This window comes from Gorilla gorilla, chromosome X (genome assembly GCF_029281585.2).
Source record: "Gorilla gorilla gorilla isolate KB3781 chromosome X, NHGRI_mGorGor1-v2.1_pri, whole genome shotgun sequence".
Lineage (NCBI taxonomy): Eukaryota > Metazoa > Chordata > Mammalia > Primates > Hominidae > Gorilla > Gorilla gorilla.
In genome coordinates this window covers 122,803,010-122,820,191 of record NC_073247.2, presented here as the reverse complement: position 1 = coordinate 122,820,191, position 17,182 = coordinate 122,803,010, and the positions used below count along the sequence as shown (strand labels likewise).

The following is a 17,182-nucleotide window of genomic DNA, read 5'->3' as shown; positions in this document are numbered from 1 at the left end:
ATTTCCCATCCCCTTCAGTTGATTTTTATTCCTCAAGGAATCCCACTCCTATTGCTTTGAACTCTCATGGCTATGCTGATTATGTACCTAATCTCTATCTTCTCCTCAGTCCTTCCTGTAGAATTCTAAACTCACACTGAGACAGTCTCCCAGACGCCTCAGAGGATGAGTAAAAATCAGCATGTTCTATACCAAACCTGTCATTCTTCCCTCCCACCTACCAGCAGTTTTTCTCTCAAACTTCCTATTTTGTTCTCATGGCAAGAAACTATGGAATCATCATTCTTCTTTCTACTCCTATACACCAAGTTCCACTGATTTATTCCTTCATTTCTTTTTTTGGTTAATGAATGGATAATTACTTACTGCTTAATTGATTGATTTGTGGTCCTAGTTTTGATACTCTGTACTAGAAATAGTGACTTAGGATACATTTTCTGTATTAAATGCCTTTAAATGCAATTTGGGTGGGATTAGTCTAATACTGATTTTTCCTCCTTCATCTCACTTACTACTACCACCAATTTAATTAAAACCTTTATTGATTGTTGTTTGTATCACTGCAGTAACCACTCTGCTGCCAATTAATTTATGCAACATTCACTCAATATATATTTATTGTGTGTCTACTACATACCAGGCACTGTTCCAGGCATGGGAGATACAAGGGTGAATAGGACAGAAAAGGTTCCTGCTCTAATGGCGCTTACATCCTAGTTGTGTGTGGGGATTGGGTAGTAAACACATAAATAAGATGATTTGACATAAATAAATACTATAACAATAATAAAACAGGTTGATGTATTAGGAAGTGATGGCAAGGAAGGGAGGCTACTTTACATGGTGAAGAAAACTCTTTCTGAGGTGAAGTGACATCTATGCTGAGACCTAAAGGGCAAGAAGAAGCCTGTCACATGTAAAGATCTAGGGGAAGAACATTCCAAGAAGAGAAAAGAGCAGTGCAGAGGCCTTAATTGGTTTGTTAACAGAACAGAAAAGACAGTAAGACTAAAACATAGTGAGCAAGAGGGAGTGTGGCACAAGATGAGGCTGAAGAGACATGCAGTGGCCAAATCCCGCAGGGCCCTTGTAAGCCATCGGAAGGAGTTTGAATTTTAATTGCAACAGGAAACTATTGGATGGTTTCAAGCAAATGAGTGACATGATCTGATTTATGTTTTTAAAACCTCACTTTGAAGGTTTTGTGAAGAATTCACTGTAGGCCCCATAATTAGTAGTAAAAATATAAAAGAGCAAGAGTGGAAGTGTGCAAACCAGTTAAGAGACAATTGTAGTGGTCTAGGCAAAAGATGGTGGTGGCTTGGGCCAGGTGAGAGCAGTGGAGATAGACAACATGGATGGATTTTTATACGTTTTTGAGGGGGAGCCAATAGAACTTGTGAATAGATAGATGAAGAGGATGTGTTGGGTGGGAGAAAATAGGATCAAGAATGAGGCTTAGGTTACTGTCTTGGACAAATGGTACCATTTACTTATAAGGGGAAGCCTGCAGTAGAAATAATTTGGTGCAGATGTGGTAAGTGCACAGATCAAGAGGGTGTTTTTGGCCATGATAAGAATTTGAGATGCTATTAGACCCCTAAGTGGAGATGTTAGGTAGATAGGATAATATAGAAGTTTGAAGCTCAGTGGAGAGGTGAGAGCTGAAGATATGAATATGAGCATCATCAACAGGCAGACTTTTTTTTAAGTATGGAACTGGATAAAATCACTTTAAATAATAGTACTGATAAAGAGAAGTCGAGGATCTAGAACTGAGCCGTCGGGTGTGCCAACAATTAGAGATGACATACAGAAGAAATAGTCAACAAAGGAGACTGAGAAGGAATGGCTAGAGAGAGATGAGGAAAGCTGGGAGAGTAATGAGTTTGGAAAATCAAGAGAAGAGAGTATTGCAGAAAAACGACTGTTGGATGTGACTCCATGGAGGTCACTAGTGACCTTGACAAGAATATTAGGATATTGACAATGATATACCTGGGGGTAGATGCTTGTCTAAAGCAAGTTGAGAAGAGATTGATAAGCGAGGAAGTGGAAACAAGGAGTATAGAATTTTTTTTCTAGACGGTGTGCTATTAGGGCTGTAGAGAAATAGAAAGAGAGTATGCAGCCAAAAACGATTTTCATTTGTTTGTTTTTTGAAAGCAGCAGGCTGCCACTGCATATCTCTGGAGAAAGATTGATGATGCAGAAGAGAAAGAGATAGCATTGCAGGAGAAAAGTCCTTGAGGCGGCCAGAGGAGATGGCACTTCCTGCTGTCAGAGTGACTTCCAAAAGGGAAGTTTGAATGATGCAATTCCCCTGCTGTAAAATTCCCCATGGCCTCCTAAATAAGCCCAACTCTGTAGCCTGGTATTTAAGCCCAGCTCCAGCCAAACTTTCCAGCTTTGTCATCCTTCAGGAAGACTCCTGTGTGTATTCTATGCGGAAGCCGACACAAGCTACTTACTGGTCCCTTCATATCCTGAGTGAGTTCTCATCTGCAGGGCTTTGCTGGTGCCCTTTGCCCTCAGTTCTACCTGTTGAAAGACTACTCATGCTTCAGTGCTTTCCATGATGCCCCCAGTAAGAAATGGTTCCTTTCTTCTCTATCTCCTACAGCACTTTGCAATTCTTAAGGCTTGTTTAAAAAAAAAAAACCTAAAACCATTGGCATTTATATAGTCTTCCCAGCTTATAAAGGATATATGCATGTTCTCATTTACTCTGATAACACGGTTCTGTCTTACAACATGTTGAGTTTGACTATATGTCTTATCTCCCCTACTAAATGATCAACTCTCTAAGGTTGGGGACTATGTCTTAGTCTTCTTTTTATCTCACACATCCTCACGCATTAGTCCTCTTTGTCTCTCAATAAATGTTGTAGAGGGATGCTATAACTCTGCAGCTTCCTCTATATACAGATGTATCTCACTTAATGCAGGAAACATGTTTCTGAAAAGTTAAGAAGCATTCTGAATTTATGTAAATGAATCCTTTATGGCATTTACCTCAGAGGCCATCCAGTTTTACAGAGGCCTTTCTCTCATCCACTGGGAGTACTGAGCTCCCACCTCCTTATATAGCCAAGTGCTATGGCCTATGTGTGTTCTACGGCAGGGTTATGTGCCCTAGCATGCAGAGAGCTATGTACAATATAACGGGACTTGCAGCATTAGCCAAGTTCTGTTGCATTAAGGGTTACAACACTGAGAGAGTGCATGTGGGAAAGATAGGGGCCTAAAATATTCATAGTTATCTATTATTTGTAATAATAAACAGTTCTTATGCAGCATTTATCATGTGCTAGTACTATTCTGAATGTTTTGCACATACTATCTTATTTTTCCTTACAAAAACCCCATGAACAGGTACTATTCATATCCTCACATTACAGATGTTGAAACTAAGGCATATAGAGGTTAAGTGACTTGTCCGAGGTTACATAGGTAGCAAGTTGCTGGGCTGAGATTTGCAATCCTACACCCCATCTGTAGTCTGGTTCTTAACCACTATTCTATATTGCCTCACATGACATTATGCAATATTTTATTTTATACTTTTCTAAGCATTCTATATCACTTGTATCCTCACAACAAGTATATATGGTAAGCTGAGCAAAGACTATGTGGCCATTTTACAGGGGGGTAAACTGAAACTCAGTAAAGGAAAATGACTTGTTTTAAGTCATACTCTTGTTTGACCATAGGCTCCTTAATCTTTGTGGAGTAAGCCCTCCCTTACACAATACCATTCCATCTATTGTAAACAACAAACAAACAATAACAACACAAATTCAGCCTCTCATCCTTTAGGGTTGAGCCTTTTCTACCCTTCCTTTCGCTGACAGCAAATGAGTAGAGTTAACATGTGTAAAGCACCCAGCACAGTGCCCAGCAAATAGTAAGCACTCAGAAAATGACCTTACTTGCCTTTCCCAGCCTCAGCCCCCATACAAGTTTCTCTGCCCACCAGCAGACGAGGCTCTCCTCTCGCTCCCAGTTAAGCAGGATAGCCAGGTGGCTCTTGTTAACAATAAGAGATGAGATTACAGAGTGAAACTTAGATCAGTAAATGAGAAGGCTAGGTTACCTGGAATTAGTGGGGAAATGGCAGAAACAATAGCTCAGAAGCAGGGTCAAATAGAGGTGGTCAGTGTCAAACATTTTCTGTCCAATGGAGCCCCAGACCAACATCAACAATGCAGCTGAGGGTTACTGACTGACCCACAGCTTAGCCTCACCATGGTCCATGGAAACGGCAGGTGGGGTGGAGTGAAATCAGCCATGGAAGCAGTTTCCTAGAATTCTGAGACCATAACTTCCTAGAAGAAGATAATAATGTTGCTCAGGACAACAGAGCCTCTATTGCTGGAGGTATATGACTAGGCATGACTTCTGGCAAGACATGCATCCTTTACTTAACAGAATAGATCCAACTTCTATTTCATAAATCCAAATTTTTAATTGCCTTCCTTTATAAACTTTCCTATTAGCTTCCTTCTCCTTATCCTGGGAAAAAAAACATTAGAACATCAGAGAGTGAGTGCAATCACATCACATACAGGGAGATAGCAAGCTTAGTGAAATCTCTTATTTAAATGAAAAAGAAACCCATAACCATATGCTAAATTATCCACAATCCCTCTCAAATATCAATAGAAATGCTGTGCTCAAAATGCCAGAAAATATAACTGTTGAAAATAAAAATATGACATAATTCTGGCAACCTGGCAATATCTGCCCATAACATAGTGGAAAGTGTTAGTAGCGTGGTTCTGCCTTTCACTTGTGTCAAACCACCTTAGCACGTTCAAATTGACATCCAAGTTAATTTTGTATACATTTTGGGCACCTTTCCAATTGCTTGCCCTTATTGGCATCTTTCCAGACAGACACCTGTACCTGATTATACCTGTAGCATCTGTCAAGGATACTTGGGAAGAATAGCTAACAGTACCTAAGCTCTAAGATGGAAGTCAATTTCATTTGGGGAGGAGAAAAGGTCTGGAGAGGTCTGTAACTGGGATGTCTGTCCATTGGGCTTCTCTTGGAGAGGCTGTGTATACCACTGTAAGCTTTCATGTCATAGGTCATATAGCCTGAAACTTTCATCTCCCAGCCATTTCTGAGTTTCTTATGCCAACCCCTTCCCTAAAAAGCTCCGGTTCACAATTTCAATGATCCAGCTTAGATGGGCAATTCCAAAATGTCAGGTTTTCTTGGAGTTTTTGTTCCACTAACCTGCTTAAACACATTCCAAGATCAACTTCTGGTAGTCACAGATGACAGGACAGATGGAAAAATTAACACTCATGCGTAAAAGCACTTCCAGAATGCTGGTATGTAGCTTCTCTAAAGCTGCACCTGAGGGACTGCTACTAGAAGATGGGAGACAATGGCAGACGGCAGAGGAGACCTCGTTGATCATTCATGGTAATTAGGCCACCACCATAGCCAAGAAGGCACCTGTGTTTGCTATTGATCAGGCCCCACTGCTACATCCCTCTCCCTGTTTCTAAAGCAATATCCCAGGAGTGACCAGGGTACTTGGGAATAAAGGAAAGGAGAAGACCAGGAATCTTGACACCACTGCTTTGCAAAAGTTGCCAACTCTTTTTCTAGGGGTCTCCTACAAAGACCAAATGAACAAAGCAAGGTTTCCCCTTGGGAGAAGACAGACTATAAAATGATGACAGAAGATGGAAGGAAAAGCAGGAGCAACCAAAGGCCATCCTCCCAGCATTTGGCATAAGTAGGGGAAATAATACTTCTTCATCATTTGAGAATGTGATGGCAACATGTGGGGCCTGATTGCAAGATCTGTCACTAATTCACTGTCTGGCTCTGGGCAAGTAACTTCATGGAATTTTCCCATCTACAAAATATGTATAGTTTTAGCCTCCCAGTCTACCTGCCTACTTCAAAGCATGATGAGAGAATTGCATGTGATATACTTTGGGTTTCTTATAATGGTTGAAGCCACCAGAAATCAGAATATCTGTTTTTTAAAAATCTTCTTAAAATCAATAAAGAACTACTAACAAGGTAGTTAAGTATTGTTAGGCAAAAATGAAGTGATAGTGAGAACCTAAAGAGATGAGTAAGCATGGATGTAGCTGCTTTCACTCTAAGGGCATTTTTCCATGCCAGAAAATTTCAACTTTAATATTGAAAACCTTGTGGGTCAAGAGGGACAGAAATCATAGTCCAGATCCAATAGAAGGTGAGAAGTCTGCTAGGAAATGCTCCCCACAGAAAACTAGGGCTCCAAATGATTATACCTGCAGAATAAGGGTAAACCACATATGAACCTTGGGGAGCAGCAGATTGCATTTATACTGTCTAGGAAAACTTAATTAGTAAACTTAAATTTACTCCAGACTAGCAATGCCTCAGGATTCTCACTAAAGCAAATACAAATTCTCTCTCTGAAGAAAGATAACTTTATTCTGGGCTTCAAATCGCTACTACAAATAGTTTTTCAAATACAACAACTAGCACATGAAGATAACCAGACACACAAGGAAATAAGAGACCATGACCAGGAGCCTAAAGAAAGAGCAAACAGCAGAAACAGACCCTCAAAGACTTCAGATGTTGGACATACCAGAGATAGACTATAAAATGATGCTTACTGTGTTTGAAGAAATGGAGTGAGACTGTCCTACAGTTTTATATTATCCATGAGCAGGGTAAAAGTATGATTTTAAAACCATGACATCCTCTGCTTACAGCTTTTAATTTTTTTTTTTTTTTTTGAGACAGGGTCTCATTCTATCACCCAGGCTGGAATGTAGTGGCACAATCATAACTCACTGCAGCCTCAAACTCCTGGGCTCAAGCAATCCTCCTGCCTCAGCTGCCTGAATGGCTTGGACTACAGGTGTGTGCCATCACACCTGGCTAATCTTTTACATTTTTTTTTTGTAGAGACAGGGTGTTGCTATGTTGCCCAGGCTAGTCTCGAACTCCTGGGCTCAAGTGATTCTCCCTCCTCAGCCTCCCAAAAGTGCTGGGATTACAGGCGTGAGCCACCACCCCTGGCCTTCAGCTTTGAACTCTTGAATGTTTACTAATCTCTACTGTCTGGCTGTCCCGTGAGTGAAGTATGGAGTGGTCATGTGGCTGCTCACCTCAGCCCCCAAAGAAATCATGACTGATTCAAAAGAAATCAGAACATGAGGGGAAAGGGACATAAAACAGATGCAGCCTTGCCTTTATAGTTTAATTTGCTAAGACCTGGGAAGTGAGAAGATGAAAGTGTAGATGTAGGCACAGGCAGAGGCATGGGCAGAGACTGGGCAAAGGCAAGGGCAGGGCAAAATAAAAGACAGACATCACAAATTTGTTTTTTGGACACTTGGCCATTCAATGAATTCACTTTTGGATCATTGGATTTTGGTCAGTTAGTTTAGAGCCATTTGATATGTGGTTGCCGCATGTGGATTTCCCCTGTCTCTTGTGCCAGGAACTTGGAACACAGCACAAGAAAAGTAGGATGGTGAGCAGGGCTGGCCTTGTGGGTGTGCAACATAGCCTGTACCGTGGTACAGGGCCCCAACTCTGAAGAGCCCTATCCTTGGTTTAATGCTCTACTCTCACTGTCTTGAAATTAACTATTTCAGCAAGAGGCCTCACATTTGTTTTTCACTGGGCTCTAAAAATGACACAGCCTGTCCTGAGGGCTGCAGTGGTGAGTGGGTGGGCAGCAGGAGATGGTGTGGATAAGACCAATGGTCACTCACTGAGTTTTGCCAACCTAATGGCTCATGAAGGCTCCAAGGCTAAGGCTAAATGAATGTCCAGGGACACCATATGCAGCCCATGAGTGGAAGTGGCAATGGAGGTACAGGGTATCAATCAAGAACTATTCGAGGGTACCACACATCTCTCCAGCACTTACTATATACCAGGCACTGGGTTAAACCCTGTGCATATAATGTCTAATTAATTTCTTATTATGAGCAGGGCACTGTGGAAAAACAGAAAAACACTTTAAAAGTCCCCTTTTGGGGAGAAGCTTACTGTCTAGACAGAGACATCTATTTGTTGAATAGAGATACATATATATGCAGTAATAAAGAAATATATATGCAGTAATAAAGACACACATATATAAAAAAGTATATATATGCAGTAATAAAACAACATACAAGGCAGTGTGTGTTTAAGTGTCAAATGCATGACAGATCTGAGTAGTAATACAATCTCAATTCAGAGAATGGAATTCCACTGAGTTGGAGTGGTCCAATAGAGTTTATTGAAGAAACTGAGGCTTAAGACAGGTCTTGAAGGAAAGGCAAGTCCTGGATACATGGGCGATGGTATCAGGAAGTCCAAGCAAGGAGAATGGTATGGAAGAGAGGTGGGAAGTAGAAACACCTGCAGTGTAACAGGGAGTGGAGGTAGGATGAGGTTGAACCATCTTGCTGAAGTAGAAGGCACAGGGGGTACAGTGAGGGAGGCAGCTACAGCTTCTGAAAAAAGTAGTCTGTGGAAGGCCACAAATGCCATGATTTGCACTTGATCTATAGATACTGGGGAAAAGAAGCAAAGCTTTTGGGCAGAGGGGTGGCACAGTGAAGGAGTGTTTGGGGAAGCTAAACCTGGTGGCAAAGACAGGTGGTACTGAGTGAGGCAATCTCTGCCCCAGGAGAGTTCAGACTGTCTCTAAAGGAATATGGCCAAATTGTGCCCCAAACACTCCCCCAGGACTGTCCCTAAGGACTACCAAGAGGGCAAAGTGAGAGCAATTTTGCATCCCAAGCCCTCTCTTCTCCTCATCCCTTCCCAGCAAGGGCTTGTCTGGACCCCAGCTTTTGCCTCAGTGCCTACGCAAACACTAATAAGTGCCAAAGTGTTGCCATAGAAACCATTGCTTCATTTCTCTCAGAGAATGCTCTGCAACCGCAAGGCTTCCTGCTTTGGGAAGCTTTTAGCAAATATTTGAAGAAAGTGGCAAATGCGTCAGCCAGGAGTGTATGTGTTGAATTGGCTGCTGGGATGGGGGCTGGAAGAAAGGAGCTATATCGTGATACAGGGTCCACTGAGGAACTGACTCAGCTCTGGGAGGCCACTGGAAAACAATTACCTTTTAAAGCCACAGTACCTTTAGTTAATAGGCTGGGTTCCTAACAATGCTTTACCCCATTTCACTACCACTGGATTATACCCTAGGGCCTGATAGTTTCAATCTCGACTACCCCCACCTAGGAAACCGCCAGTGTCACTCTGAACTTCCCTCTGGTACAGCTTGTAATAATGTGCTAAAGACTGGTAGAATCAAGTGGAACACAAGAGGGCTGAGAGTTGCAGAGGAAAACCCATAATGATAATAACTAGAAATAAATCTTAGTTTGTTCTGTGAAGGGCACTATACTAAACACTTTATGGGGGTTTCCTCATTTAATTCTGACAATATCCTGCATGGTTGGTCCTATGAGCCTCAAGATGCCAAGTGATTTACCTAGACACTCACAGGGAATAGGTGGTCAAGCTGGGAGTGTGAACCATGATTTGTCATACATTCTTAACCACTCTGTCATACTGCTTTTCTTTTTCCTTTTTTAAATAGTGGTTTTATTAGGAAATATAGTATGCATTGAAAAGTATATAAAATGTATCTATATTTTCTTAAAGTTATATTTGTCTGTTTCCAGTAATTGATCCATTATGATGATAATGATTAAAATAGTTAATATTTACTGAGCACTTGGTTTTTGCCAAGAGTGCTAAGTGCTTTACCTACATTCTGTATAATGTAATTGTCACAACAACCCAATGAATCAGGGGCTTTTATTAGTATCTGTAATTTAGAGAAGGGGAAATCGAAGCTTGGTGAGTTTAAGTAACTCATTCGGTGGAACTTGGCTAAGCCAGGACATGAACCCAAGTCTCTCCGATTCCAAGGCCATACTTGCAGTTGCTGAGTGGCAGTCTCTCTGGAACTAGGTTGAGTCTTCTTGTTCAGGGAAACCTCCACCTTCTACTTCTCTGATGGTGTCTTGCAGACATTTTTTTTTCTTTCTTTCTTTTTTTTTTTTTTTGCTCCATCTACTTTTCCCGGAGTGGTTAAAATACTCCAGGGCCTCAGCCATTCTCTAACATGCAGGAAATCCCCTGGCTTTTCAGGGTTGGCAGACTTGCCTCAGCCAAGACCCTAGGAATTATGTGCCTCACAGGACCCCTTCTGAGCTTGGGCCTCTGCTTGAGGGAAATTCCTTCACCTATGTGCTCACACCTTGCCTTGCCTTCCCGGTTTGGATTTCAGCCTAGGGCGGGGCTGGGAATACTGAAACTCCTCCAATCATTCAGGAGGCTGCATCTGTGTGGGCTACAATCTAGTCTGATTCTCCAAGTAAAAAATCATTTCTGCCCTAGTTCTTTCACTGCCCTTTGTCTACATGGTCTATTAAAGCATTAGCCTGGTCTGCTGAGCTTAGAGTAACTCCAGCACTCTTTCTATCAGTCCATCACTGAGAAACCTCACCTGGAGGCAGACTTCTTCTGGTCTTTAGTGAGAGTGACAGGTGGTGGAGGGTGGATGAATGGATGCTATTCTCTGCCCAAATGAGAGGCTAAAGTCAAATGGCAGATGCAGGTACAGCTAGGTCAGATATAAAACTGACTAGCTGATGGCATTCATTTTATGACATGATAATTCCTCTCATTTAATAGCATCAGGGACCTCACAAATGAGGAGACTGTAAGTCAGCAAGTGACATCCAGCACACGAATGAAACAGATTCACCAAAAGCCTCTTGTCAATCAAATTTGGCTAAGATCTGACCAAAAGGCAGAAAGTAAAACTGGCTTTCAAAGTAATAGCTGCTTTGTGAGCAAGGGAAGGGTGGCAGGTTTAAGCTGCCCTTCATACCTGTGAATTGTATTGATCAATTTTAAAATGTCATCCAAGAAAACATAAGTGTAAATGAGGGTGACAGCAGCAGAGGAGGAAAAATATCTACTGAAAAGTTATGGCTTAAGTTGGGTCTAAGTCTGCCATGGTGACCTTGGAAAGCAAGTCATAGAACTTTTGATCAGGAAGTGATGATCAAGTTTATCTTGTCCAATCCTCTCTTGGTACTTGAATATATTTAATACCACCAGCCTCTGATGATGTCCTGAGAGTGAAAGGAAACTCACTACCCATCAAAGAACTCCCTCCAATTCTTAATTAGCTCTTATTTTTATCTATTTTGTTATTTAAAACTCTTATATTGTGCTTTACATATGTCAGATACTGATCTAAGCAAATTATAAACATTAAAGATTTAATCTTCATTACAATCCTATGATGTAGATACTATTATTATCCTCATGTCACAGGTAAGAAAACTAAGTGTCAGAGAGGCTAAAATACTTGCCTAAGGTCAACACAGCAAGTAAATGACAGAGTCAGGATTCTGACCTGGGCAATGTGGCTTCTGACACTATGCATTTAACCACTACACTGTGAAAAGCTCTTTTACTGGGTAAAACCTGTCTACCTCCTTATAAACTGCACCCACCTTAGTACCTACTCTTCCTGGAGTCCCATACACCTCATTATACTTAACCTCAGAAGGGATTTTATCATGCTTGACTGCAAGGCAGATTCAAGGGCTGAAGCCATTGCTTCTGTAAGAAGGGTGGGGATGGTATCCCAGCCCAGGTGAGCAGAGGATGGCAGGACACTTACTGTCAAAGTACCAGGTCCACAAAAGAAAAGGAACTTCTCCAAAGTCACAGGGTGATAATAGAATTTGAACGTGAATCTATGTGTTGGGACTTCACATTCAATGCCCTTTATGCTGTAGTCCCTGATACTAACCTGATCCTTGCTTCCTGCCCCCAACATATAATACATTGTTGTTGATAATAATTGTAGCTACCATTAAATGAGTGCTTATTTATTCCATGCCTGATGCTTTGCATACATTATTTCACTTAACCCTCAGAATCACCCCTACCCTGTGAGTTTGGGGCTACTATCATCTTCATTTCACATATATAGAAGTTGAAGCATAGGGAGGTCAAATAATTTGTCAACATCCAAACAGCCAGTAAATTGCAGAATTGGATTTGAACTCTCATCTTTTTGTCACTAAAGCCTGGGATTGTAATCACTATGTTGCAAGCCTCTCCATAATATTCACAAGAAACCTGGGGAACCTTATGAGCCCCTTCATGAAAGGGAAATTATTAGTGTTAAAGGTCTATGAATACCTATAGATACCCTGTTCCTGATATAATCAGTTTTTTTAAATATTGAAAATGAAGAGTTCAAGAGAAAAAAGAAGATAGTTTGCCTCATAACTGAGGTGATGAGACATGAAGCTATAACTGATAATACATGGTTCTTGGGGAGAGATTCATGCATGCTTTAATTTTACAATAAACTTTTCATCAGCATATACTATGTAACAGGCACTATACTAGGAATACAGTTGGGCTTCACTGTCTGCTACTTGATGGGCTCGATTTAGTTTCTTGCCAGGGTTACGCTGAGTCTCTATAATTAAATGGAAGACAATATTCATGCTATTTCTGCCCGGAACTGAAACACTTGCTTTTCTTTGAGTGGTAAAGCCACAATACCAAGGAGAGATCACTTTTTGAATGAACAAGGAATGTGAGAAGGCTAAAAAAGCCATTCACACCAACCCAAACAAATCCCGAAAGGAAATCCTCTCAATTTCAAAGTATTTGTAGGGAGTCAGTAAGCTTTAAAAAATAGTAACCACAACATGAGAGAGGGTTGACGGCCTTCATATATAAAGAGCTTATAAATTTGTTAAGAAAAATACTAAGACTTGGCTGGGTGCAGTGGCTCATGACTGTAATCCCAGCACTTTGAGAGGCTGAGGTGAGCAGATCACTTGAGGTCAGGAGTTTGAGATCAGCTTGGCCAACATGGTGAAACTCTGTCCCTATTAAAAATACAAAAGCTAGCTGGGCATGGTGGTGCAAGCCTGTAATCCCGACTGCTCGGGAGGCTGGGATGGGAGAATCACTTGAACCTCGGAGGCAGAGGTTGCAATGAGGAGAGATCATGCCACTGCACTCCTGCCTGGGTGACAGAGCGAGACTCTGGCTCAAAAACAAACAAACAAAACCTAAGACTCTAATGGTTAAATGGGCAAAGATTCAAACAATATCTAAAGGAGGAATTATAAATTGCTAATGAGTATGTAAAAACCATTCAACTTTTACCTAGTGATAAAACACATAAAAATGAATCAACAGTCAGATATAAATTCTACCCATCAAATAAGAGGTTTTGTAATTGGGGGACTAAATGATGGCAAGGAGTCTCAAATGGGCACTCTCATGTGTGGTTACTATAAATTGGACAAGATTTCTGTAAAGAAATTGGTAATAAGCTAATATGGTTTGGCTCTGTGTGCCCACCCAAATCTCACCTTGATATAATAATCTCCACATGTCAAGAACAGGACCAGGTGGAGGTAATTGAATCATGGGGGGCAGTTTCCCCTATGCTGTTCTCGTGAGAGTGAGTTCTCACAAGATCTGATGGTTTTATAAGGGGGTTCCCACTTCGTCCAACTCTTATTCTCTCTCCTGCTGCACTGTGAAGAGGTGCCTTCCACCGTGATTGTAAGTTTCTTGAGGCCTTCCCAGCAACGTGGAACTGTGAGTCAATTAAATGTCTTTTTTAAAATAAATTACCCAGTCTCGGATATTTCTTCATAGCAGCATGAGAATGGACTAATACAAAGCATAAAAGGCCTACAACCATTTCTCACATAATGGTGTGCTTTGGGCTTGTGTGAGGAAATAGCTGTGGTTGGGGCCACAAGCCTATCTACCTACTTAATAGACTCAGCATGCTATTTTGGACAGTTGAGCTTAGCCTCATGTAATTCCTAGTGTCTCAATTGGACTGTGGTCTGTGTTCAACAAGCCCCCTGCAGTACATGTTCAGGAAATGGCTGCCTAGAGACTGATGAACTGATGGATTTAGCAATACACTGGGAGCCCAAGGTCCACATTTTACATTGTAGGGAAAACAAGAATGGGCTTTGGCATCAGTCTCTTCCATTGACTAGCCGTTTAGCTTGTTTAGCTTTGTGAAAGTTATTTATCTCTCTGTTTCAGTCTCCTGACCTGTAAATTGGGGCTAGTGTTATCCATCTCTCAAGATGATCTTAGACTTTGGAGTAAGACTTTGCCAATTCTAAACAAGCTAATCTTGAGAAGCCTACTTAAACTTTCTCTCCAAACTTCAATTTTCTCATCTATTTAATACTTCCCTCAAGGGCTGAAGCAAAGATGGAATGACATACAGTATGTACGGAACTTAACATGGTGCCAACACAGAGTTAAGAATAATAAATGAGAGGGACTAAAACATAATATCATGTAGTTGCACAGCACTTAAAGTTCTATTTTTAAAGAATTTTCTTTCTATTCTCTTTCTCTCTCTAGGAAAACCTGGAAACATCCAGCTAATAATGTTTCACAGCTGTGACCACAGCCTCTGCCTGCTGGCACACCACACCACTTCCACCCTGCTCTCATGCCAGGCACCATTCAGTCCCCAGCATGGCATCAGCTACCCACAGTAAAGAACAACAGGTGGTTTGGAAAAATCCAGCCAAATGCTTACAACTCCCTCTGGGCATTGTAATGGCTATTTAATGGTGAACAAACTGAGGCTTAGAGATTTGGGTAAGTCCCCGCAGAGTGCAGAAGTTGAAACAAGAGGCAGAATCCTTGACTTTTGTTGACCACAAGTACATACATTATCACAGCACTGTTTGTGTTTCAGGATGGTTTTCTGACATCTTAGTTGAGCCTCACAACAAAGCAATGAGGTTGGCAAGGCAGATATTACCGTTTCTTTTTTTCTTTCTTTCTTTCTTTCTTTTTTTTTTTTTTTTTTTTGAGACAGGGTCTCACTCTGTCACCTAGGCTGGAGTACAGTGGTGCAATCATGGCTCACTGCAGCCTTGACTTTCTGGATTCCAGCCATCCTTCCACCTCAGCCCCTGAAGTAGCTGGGACAACAGTTGGACACCACAATGCCTAGTTAATTTTTGTATTTTTGGTAGAGATGGGGTTTCTCCATCTCTAGCTGCCTAGGCTGGTCTTGAACTCCTGAGCTCAAGCCATCTACCCAACTTAGCCTTCCAAAGTGCTGGGATTACAGGCATGAGCCACTGTGCCCAGCCACCATTTCTATTAAAAGATGAGAAAGTAAGGCCCAGAGAAGAGTAGACTTGCCTAAGGTCATATAGTTATCAGCAGAGGTGGAATTGAACCTAGGTCTCTCATCTGTTAGTCTGAAGGTCATTCCCCTACACTACAAGTCCTAACACATCTGTCAAGGTCAGTTTCAAGGGGGTGCAGCACCTCAGACAGGATGCAGATGTTGTCATGGGGAAAAGACCAGATAACTGGTGACAGCAAGCCCATCCTTTGGCCCTTTGTAATATACTGGTCCAGACCTGGGGAACTACTGAAGGACTGAAACAGAAGCATCACTGTGTAATAAAGAGGTTGACTAAAAAACCAGCCGAAGAAGCTTATGTAAAAGCTAGATTTTATACACTGTCAGAAGGGGAGGAGTGAAGAAGCAATGACAATGTGGTCATTGAAGCAGTGGGCCATAGTCTTGCTTATGGAAGGTGACTTCCATTTGCTCTCAGGATCATCTTTTCAAAAATCTCCTCTGGGACTTTTCCTTTTCAGTTTCTCTGTCTCTCTGTCTCTCACTGTTTTTTTTTTCCTCTCTCTTTCCCCGACCCCCACCCCCTCTGAGGGAGCTTCTCTCCCTTTGGGCATAGTTTAACCCTTCAAGTAGGTTACTGTGACTATCACCCAGAAAATAAGCCATCCTTCAGTTTCACTCTCTAGCGGCCTTCCTCATGGAAAACAAAATGCAGAAATAAAATAAAGAAGAAGAACTGTATGGTAGAATTGTGCACACACACTTGTGTGTTTGTGTGTATGGCAGGGAGAGGGGTGATAAGAGTTTGAAACTGAAATAAAGAGTACACAGTTTTGCTGGAGTGATGGCACAGGAATGACCTAAGGGATGAGACAGTGGGATTCTTTTTTTAAAAGTATATGAGATAATGCTCCTCTCACATAATTGCAAAATAATAATAATAAAAACAACATGGGCCCACCCAAGCCATCACACCAGGCTGTCTCCATCCTAGCAACCATAGCTGCTTCCCAGCCACTGCCCCAACCATAGTGCTGTTTTGCAATGTCCAACGGAGTGTGGGCTGGAGTAAGTGAGGGGTTTTAACAGACTCCTTAAAAGCAATTAGTCAAATAGGAATCACTTAAGCGCAGTTGGCTAATTTGGTGTTGGGGAATCATTTTAAAAAGCGTGGGTGGCAGACACCCCAGCCTTTCCTGTAACTATACAGCTGGCTAGCTTAGCCAAGGGAGCTGCATTCCCAAATGTTGAGAAAAGTCTTATCAAGGGGGTCCACCTGAGTTCTTCCTTTGCCAGCTCGGATGTCTACCAAAATTAAAAACAAATTAGGGCAAGTTCCATTTCATTGAGTCAGCAGCGACAGCAAGGTGAGTGCAGTCAATGTGGGATCTTGCAGATCTGTACAGTGCCTGTGAGGCAAAGGATACCTGACCTCGACATTTAGGCCTGTGCGTTATGAATACCTGCGTGTGTGTTTGGATCTGTAGGGATGGAGGAGGAGGAGGGAGAGGAGGGGCACAGCACATTTGGAAATGCATGCTCCTCACAGACATGAGTGCTTGGACAAGTAACACCTCTCACAGAAGTAGGTGATGGGTGGGAAGATTTGGTTCGTCACAGCTGTTTGTGACACAGATGTGTAGAGGGCTATGGCCATAAAGAATGTGTGTGTGTGTGTTGCCCCTGTGTGTACAGAGAGAGGGAGGGTGTAAATGTGTGAGCTCTACCAGGCTCTCTTTCACTCTATAGATTTGGGATGTTTCAGGGCCAGCATATCTAAATCTGCTGATAATAAATCAAGTGAAACTGTGTATGTATATCACATCTCAAATCCTCTGTGTGAGTCATTCACTGACGTATACGCCCAAGTGTACCTTCCTGCGGGTTAGTAATGAGGGGAAAGAAGACAAGTACACAAGCATGGGAGACAAACTGACAATGAGCCTATGAAGAGCCCTTTAAGAAGAGGACAAGGAGGAAGATCTGGCTCATTAAGACCCT

General features: G+C 41.8%; 1 protein-coding gene across 10 annotated transcripts in view; it reads right to left on the bottom strand.

Annotated features, from left to right (window-relative positions):
• The window catches only part of PAK3 (p21 (RAC1) activated kinase 3), a 292,772-nt gene that overhangs the window by 186,029 nt on the left and 89,561 nt on the right, over positions 1-17,182 (bottom strand). The window lies entirely within an intron of this gene.